The sequence below is a fragment of the Crocodylus porosus genome, unplaced genomic scaffold (genome assembly GCF_001723895.1).
Source record: "Crocodylus porosus isolate Cpor-Errol unplaced genomic scaffold, CroPor_comp1, whole genome shotgun sequence".
NCBI lineage: Eukaryota > Metazoa > Chordata > Crocodylia > Crocodylidae > Crocodylus > Crocodylus porosus.
The window spans coordinates 856,195-864,780 of record NW_017728949.1 but is presented as its reverse complement, the minus strand read 5'-3'; the positions used below and the strand labels follow the sequence as shown (position 1 = coordinate 864,780).

Below are 8,586 nucleotides of genomic sequence, written 5' to 3'. Positions count from 1 at the left end.
GAGGGCCGCTTACTGAGTTTTGGCAAGGCATCAAGGGCCACATGACAGGCAGCCAGGGGCAGATAAATATTAATTTAAATTTTTTTTCAGGGGCCCCACGGGCCACATAGAATGGCCTGGCAGGCTGCATTTTGCCTACCCCCATTTTAAGAGAAGACTAAGATGTAGAAAATAAGAACTTTTCTCTGCCTTGATGGTTTAAGTGGAAATCAAACGGCTCTCTTCAGAACCAGAGACAGAGTAACATTAACATGGTTTCCAAATTACATAGAAACTTTGATAGTAAAAAATTCTCCAAAATCACCCAAAAACCCTTAGCTAAAAGTAATATTAGTTACAGCCAACAATCATCACAATAGTATTAAGCCTTCCTAAAAGCAAATCAGAGGCAGTCTTCATTGTGGAGAACTAAGTAAATGTAGCCTCAAGTTAGTAGATCGGGTCTTTAAAAATTAAAAGTTCTGCAAAAAACCCAAAAGTTTTCCAATCTTAAAATTTTGCCAATAGCCTTCTCGAGCTGCAAAGCTCATGAGAAGTCTCAGGTTAGCTAAAAATAGTATAGGAGGGTCTGTTTCCTCTTTAGAAGGGGCAGGAATCATCATGGGACTCCAGAGCTCTATTTACAAACATCAACTATGATTGCACCTCCTGTTAGTAGCATGTTATTTGTTTTTAAGAATATACCACTAGATGGCACCACAATACACTTATAAACCACTGAAGCAAGGGTCTTCAGCATGGTTGTGGACTATGGCACAATTCCAGCATTTTCTTCTTAAAGTATACATTTATTGTATAAGGCTGGTCTTTTTCCACTCCCCATTTAAGAAATACTACATGGAATACAGCAGCAATTGCAGCAGCCTATGAACTGGTTCCTGATGAGTTTAACCCAAGTTGAGATGCACCTGCATAAAATGTGGCCCAACAGCCGAGTCTCCACTTCTACATGGTTCAGGTCACATCACTAACTCTAGGTCCCACAGGGGTGTTTCACTTGCCTTACACCACAGGTCTTTTTTTTTTTTTTTTTAATACCCAAAGACAAGTTAAAAAAATAATAATAAATCAATCAAAAGCTGGTCCTGATCTGCATTCTCTATAACTTTAAAAAGGTTTATATCCAAATTACTTTGTAGTTCATAGATGCATTTAAAAATGTTTCTCTCAAAACAGTCTGCAGGCTACTCAAGATTACAGGCGATCTTGGGAAAAATATAAGTTACCAGTAAAGCTGAAATATACTGGCTTCTGGAGAGCTGCGGTAAATGCAACACCAAATTATGCATGTGGAAACTCATTGGCAAGGGTGAGATCAAGCTGAAGACCCGTTTCAAGCCTGGTGTTAAACAGGTGGTCAGCTCTTGAAATGCTGTTTACCTGTAGGAAGCCAATTAAGAAGTTGCACCTGCCCTAAATCTCAGACTCCATTCTGGTGATTTGCCATCCCCTTCCTTGTACAGTATAACAATTTTGGAGCAGATCCCCTGAGCACACATCCATTTGGTAATTATTGGGTGTTATCCAGCTTGTACAGACACTCCCTTAAAAAAAAAGTTGCTTTGTTACTGCTTCAGGGGGCAGAAGGCACTCTGGGAACCACTCTGATTATCTGAACCAAAAGAGAAATATACTCTTTGATGCTATGAAGCTCAAACAAGAGAACACTAAGGGAAATAAAAGCCATTAGAGAGAGAGAGGCAATCCAGCGATAGGCCAATTCAATTTTTGGAAATAACTCCTGGAGAAGCCCAGAAGCACAGTGGATAATGTACTCTCCTCATCAAGAATTCCTTCTGCCATCACTACACCAAGCATCTTATCAACACAGAAGGAACCACCAAATAAAAACAAGAGGGCTAAAACAGTGGTTTTCAGACATCTTACAGTCATAGAACCCTTTCATATCACTTCTGCTATGGTGCCCCTAACCCCAATCCTAAAGACTGATGCAGAGCCAAGAGACTGAGCCTGACAATGACAGTGTACCATCTCCCAGCCCACTCCATTACCCCAATCTCTTTGCAGAACCCCTATGACCTATTGCAGAACCCAGTCTGAAAGACACGAGGCTAGAAGATCTTCAGCATAGCCAGCATATGCCTAAGGGTACGGCTGTGTAATATTCAAGAAAAACCTTATGAGCACCAACCCCCCCACCCCTTTAAACAGGCAGTTAAACATCACTCCTTCCTATTTAAATGCTGTGCCAAATACTTCTCTACAAAAGCCACAATTTTGACCTCTTTCTTGAATAATGGATATGTAACTTACAGTAGCTGAATTTACGCTTGCTTCCTCCCTGGACAATTTACTGTCTCTATTCTAGCAAGTTTGATTCAGCCACCTGCCTTTCAGCCCAAAACTTACCGTAAACTAATATGGAACATGCCTGCTGACCAAAGACTGGCCAACTGCAGACCCAACTAAACCTGTGCCATGTAGTTATGTGCAAATTCAATGCTGCTGCTGTTTACTTCCCAGATGATCTTGAGGCTGGAAATGCTCTCAAGGCAGAGGTTTTTGTTTGTTCTTTTTAAAAACAGTGACTCTCCGGGCTTAAGGAGCAATGCCGACTGAGTCTGAAAAATCCCATGGCCAAAAAAAAGTCTCTGCCATGATGCAGGTTCTGAAACTAAGGGAAACCCAAGAAAAGAATGTTCCCTTTTAATCTCCAATGCATAAATATTTCAACATTAGTAGTTCTGTAAGGGTTTCTGAATTTGCAAATGGATATTTCTGTATATACCCATATCCCATTTTTAGATTAGTACTCAGGTTAAAAATCAAAATTTAAGTACTCTACAGTGCTGTTTTTAGATGTTCCTAAAATGAGCTTTCATTACACTCCCCTCCTTGTTGTTGATAAAGCCTCTTTTCATCAGACATTGCAGTTCAGCACTGCAGCAGGCCAAGAACAGCAATAGCTGTTTTCCTACTTGCATTGCTTTGGTGTGAGACTCTTCTAGCACAAGGAAAAATAAGAACGCATGAAAGCATTAAAAACAAGCAATGACTGCAACTCTAACTGAGGTACAAACAACACAAGATACCTTGTTTCACTGGAGTTCCTGATCATTGGACAAAAAAGGACCTGTTCACTGCCACTGCACAGCCCACGACAGAAAACATTCTCTGTCAAGTGGGTACATACCAATATGCACATTTTTCTCAATAATCCAGTATCATGAACAAAAAAGAGTCACAAATTTGTGAAGACGAACCTCTGTCCATACATTAGTAGTAGCCCTTCAGCTCTGGACCTCCCACTCCCAAGACCCACCAGGGCCCTAGCCTAGACCTCTTTCAGAAGCACTGTAAAACCTTATTTGGGCATGTACTTGGCAAACAAAGCTAGGTTGGGATATTGTTAAGTGTGTTTCTGTTTTGTAGTCTCCTGTTTTATATGCATTTTTCTCTTTATAAGTTACTCAGTTCTCTTTTAAGCCACTCTGAGCCTCTATTGGGAAGAGTGGCATATAAATATTAATCTATTTGTGATACTTCAATGGTCATTGTTATTCCTTTACATTTACTTATCTCATTGTGACTGCCTGCGATCTCCTGGAAGATGTGATATTTCAGTAGAGAAGTCACTTACACCACTTCGTATTCCCCATTTACTACTTTAGGCTAAGTACAGTCAAAAAGCCGAAGGCTGAATTGATTCAATCTTCACAGGTTAGTCTCCACACTACGCAGACTGAGCCAATAAGCAAACGAACAGACATTCACTTCTGACTCCAGAAATGCAGCACATGTCTACATTCTCTATGTAGGTTTGCAGGCTTATTCATATAACAGGAACTTTTTATTTCTTTTTTCCATGAGATTAACAAAACAAACAAACAAACAAACAAACAAACCAACCAACCCACAGTGATGTACTTTATACACCGAAAAAGTTTCCTAAACACAAGATATAAACAGGCATAAACAGTAATTCTAGTAGTTAGCTATAATACCACCCATACTAAAAGTTATTTTTTCAGTAAGGTCCTTACTGCTTGAAAAGAAAGAAGCTTGTAAAAAAAAAAGGATGCCATGTATTAAATTCTAAGCCAAAGTAACAGCCCTCTCCTCAACAGTAATGAAGCCTTTGCATGCCCAAGACATCATGGATCTAATGGCCATGGGAAAGGTACTATAGAAAAACTGCTCAAGTTCTCCATAGAGTCACCACCAGAGGGCTCATGCTTAGCAGCTCTCAGCAACTGAAACCTAGGATTCCTCCCACCTGACAAACGCTATGGTCAAAAATAAAATACTGTTCTTACCAAGGAAATGATGCAACTTCAAAAATGCACTCAGTCCAAATAAAGAAAAAAAGTTAGCTGGCAAAAGTTGGAACCTATTTCCAAAACATCTGCAGAATACAGACTGTTAAAGGCACCCTACCATACAACCCACTATGCCAGTTCAAACAGTATTCTTAAAAGGAAATTCATCATAATTAATCCTGTGCAACACAACTGCCCAGCACTAGAAGTGATATGCAATCAATTGGGAGCAATGAGTGATAACATTACCCTACAGGGCTATTGCTGCTTTTAGATTCAGCTAACCTTATGAGATGGCCAACCTGAGAAATAACAGGTTGCAGTGACATTTAGAGGCAGATAACGAGAAAAAAGTTACTCAAGGAGTAAAACATTCTTTTTTTCAAAATGCATTTCACCCGGCCCTTTTACCCATTGGTCCAATAACTGAGTAGAATTATTAAAGCATTCCAGAAGTTACTTGGCTATTGCTCTGAATTCTTTTAAAAAGTGAAACATATAAACATTTGTGTTTATTTTGTACAGGGGAAGAAAGTTGTCTTGTTTGATATTTTCACTGTGCAGATTTGTTTTGGTTCAATGTATATACAAACAAATTAAGAAGTTAAATTGCTAAACCACAGTGAAGAAGTAAAGGGTGTGCATCAGGAACTGGAAGAAAGTCTGTTCACCAAGGCACCCCAAGGGAAGACAAGGTCAAATGGTCACAAACTGCTGGAAGACCATTTTAGACTGGACACAGGGAAAAACTTCTTTACCATCCAAGTCTCCAGAGTCTGGAATAGACTCCTTCCAGATGTGGTGCAAGCACCTACTCTGGATACCTTTAAAAAACGCCTGGATCCTTATCTTACTGGGGTGATCTGACCACAGCTGACTTCCTGCCCCTTGGGCAGGGGGCTGGATCCAATGATTTTACAGGGTCTCTTCTAGCCCTAATGTCTATGAAATCAATAGTCTATTCAGTTTGGTCCTTTCTTCTTTCAGCATACCAGACACTTAAAGAAAACAGAGTAGGTCTCACTACTTGCAGCTCCTCTTTAAACTGCCAACAAAGAGTTACTTCCAGCTTCCCTACAAACTGATTTACAGCTGGGTTCTGTTTATAACAGTGTCACAATTAAGTCTGTTTGATTTATAACATGTTAGATTATTCTAAACATATCATCATAAGGTATAAAAAAGTGGTTAAGATAGAATTTCACCTGTTGGACTAACACTTGCTTAACTTTTTATTAATGATTAATTATAACAACCATCTAAATATTAAGCCTGACTACATTATTTCACTTTCAACTTGTGCATGAGAACGGAGCAAGTCCAGCAGTTGTGGTGCTAAACTTGGGGCTCAGGAGACGCATTCACTTCCCCACTTGACTTCCTGCATGACCCGAGCTATATCCACAAAGAAACTGAAATGTGATGCTGAGCATCAACAAAGCCTAACTTTCAGGCACCCAACACCCAACCCCTAAAGTGGAATACAAGCTAGGTGTCAAGAGCAAATGCTGAAGAGAAGGGTAGGTCTTAACCCCATCCCTTCCTGGGTCTGGGCACCCACATTTGTTCAGAGTTCACAACCCTGAATTCCCTCCTGGAGTAAGGCCCCAAAGCCAATTCTATAAATAACTGAAAAGGGCTCACTGCTTTCCTTAAAGCACAGCCAGTGAGGCCAAAGTGAAGGTGATGCTATTGTCATACAATAACTAGTGGTCCAACATTTTGCATGTGATGTGGCCTTTTACACCTGGCTTCAAGTCCACACTCTGCCTGTAGGGCTTAAACCCAAACTCCAGGAGATGCTCTAATCACTGGGTTACAGTTTACTCTGCTGAAGACTTTTCATTTTGCACAGTGCAAATGAAGACTTCTTGGGGCCAGATGAAGCATGACTAACCTTGTGATTAGGGTATTCATCTGGGAGAAGGAAGACTGGGGTTCTGGTGCCTGCTCAGAAGTCTAGATTTTTATTATATATAATAAAAGCAGTCCTTGGAGAATGGATTCCTATGCAGCTTCAATATTAAGCTGCTCTGCCCCATCAAGACAGCACATCTTTAGGCACTTGAACATAACCTCCATAGAAACTCAAGCACCAACCAGATTGGGCAGCAGTTGACCTGGAATTTTAAGCATCTACAATTTTGTGACATCAAGCATCTGGATCTACTTCAGTCCTTCTGTGGTTCTGTGCCTCAGGTCCCAATTGTTCCTCAGATGACTGAAAGATTCGGACCTTACAATGGATGCTCGATAAGCATACACAGACACACAACCCAAAGAGACCATTACTTTGTTACTAAGATCAGAAGAGCTTTCTACTAAATATCGCTGTTTGCTTTTAGAGAGTGGAATGAATAAAAATCCATCATAGAAATTGTCTGATCCCTGCATTTTAGGGCAATGGATTCTCACAGAACACACCTTTTTTTTCTTGCTGGGATGACCCAAGCAAAGCTAGAAGAAAAATAGCTATTGTGTGGAGTTTGAAACTCGTCAGATACCCCAAATTCTATGTTTGTTAGAGAATACTTGTCTACAAGTAACTATCAATCATTTCTTATTGACCACCACAACCTAGGCTAAAATCAAATTCATGCTTTTTTCAGGATTTGCTTAGACTTTAAAATGCACCTTTCTAATCAAAGACAATAGTTTATGCTCATGTTTTAAAATTCCAGTGGAGACAGGGTAAGTTGTATCTTAGCATAAACAGTTAAGAAGTGGTTTAGGATGTTTTCAGTTGGGAATGATAATTTATTCAATTCTTTTAGTAGTGAAGTATCACTTACCCACTAGAAACACTTGAAAGATGTATAACTTCTCATCTAGGCACAAAGTAACAGATGTTTTCCTCAGACTTCAGGAAATTTAACTGAGCTAATTAAATTGTCTTCACCTCTAAAGGCATTTCTCATGTGCAAATCCAGTCCTCTTTTGTGATTCTGAGGCACCTCATCAAATAATGTCTTCAAGCTTGTTCCTCAAGCAGATAGAAGAACTAATTTCAGGTTTTAATAAGTTATGTATCACTTATTTTAAAGGCATATTATCTAGACAATCAAGAGATCTGATGTTCTCAGTAAAGCTAGATGAAGAGAAAAAGTAGCCAATATTCTCGCCTTGCTACAGCCCAGAGAAAGGGGAAGGAAGGGACACCACCTTTCTTGCTCTTAAGAAAACAGCCCAAGTTTTGAAAGGATTCTTAATATGCCCCAAATGTCTTAATTACTACTATAAAATTCTTGTGCTAGTATTGGCTCTATTTCTGTATTAAAATATTGCCAGTTTAACAAAATAGGAAATGCCATTCACAGTGCATTCTGCACCACTCCTTTCCTGTACGGGAGGGAACAGAAACGGCAGGGCAAGGAATAAGTAAATTCATTCATGTGCAATTTTTGCAATCACGTTAAACAGGGTAAAGTCTCCTTTGAAGGCCATATGCCACTACAAAGGATCATGGAAACTAAGACTTGGATTCTCTGTGGGAAAGAAGCTGCAGTGCCACAACCTTGTCATCAATCCAGTCAAAGTACAGCCAGAACTCATTTAACAAGACTGCTTCAGCTTTTATACACAGGCAGACCTTCTGACTTTTCTGTACAGTTTTGCAAGCCACTTTGATCAGTTGAGACTGTTAACATACATCTTCCAGAAGACAGGACAGAGTGGTAACTTGTAGACTAGACTAATTTGTTCAGAGGTTCAGAGGCAACTTGTAGACTAAGTTTCAGAGGCTACAGAAATAGGCAACTAACACTGCTAACTACTCTATACCTCTTCACTTTCTCTCCAATTACAGTTCTGAGGACTGCTAAATAGAAACTCAAACTGTAAAGGCTGCAAAGTAGCTATGATGGATCCTAGTCTTATTCCCTTTCAAGAACTAGCAAACTGGAATATTTACTAAGATTCCTCTCCTTAAAAATAGGTTACAAAGTACTAACCTTTCACTGAAAAAATGCCAAACCGCTAAGCATAAGAGACACTGAATACTTTCATTTCTGTTTGCGTCAACAGGCAGTATGAACTGACTCTCTCCCACACTGAGGGCAACACTACATATCTTTCTGGTATGCATGCATCTGTAGGCACAAGTCATAGACATTATCAGGTATGAGAAAAAAGGATTTTCCTATAGGCAGCTGAGCGGGTACGGGGAGACCCGTGTTCCCAGTCCATGTCCCAGGAGACCCACTATTCACTCTAGGCTGGGCAAAAAAAAGCTAAAAGATATTTCTGTCCAGGGCTGGGAGTCTGGACAGAAATATCTGTTTCACTGTGGGCAATCTGACTGGCTGTT

The 8,586-nt window shown here is 39.9% G+C and overlaps 1 protein-coding gene across 1 annotated transcript in view; it reads right to left on the bottom strand.

Moving 5' to 3' along the window:
• The window catches only part of MYO1D (myosin ID), a 262,183-nt gene that overhangs the window by 200,107 nt on the left and 53,490 nt on the right, over window positions 1–8,586 (bottom strand). The window lies entirely within an intron of this gene.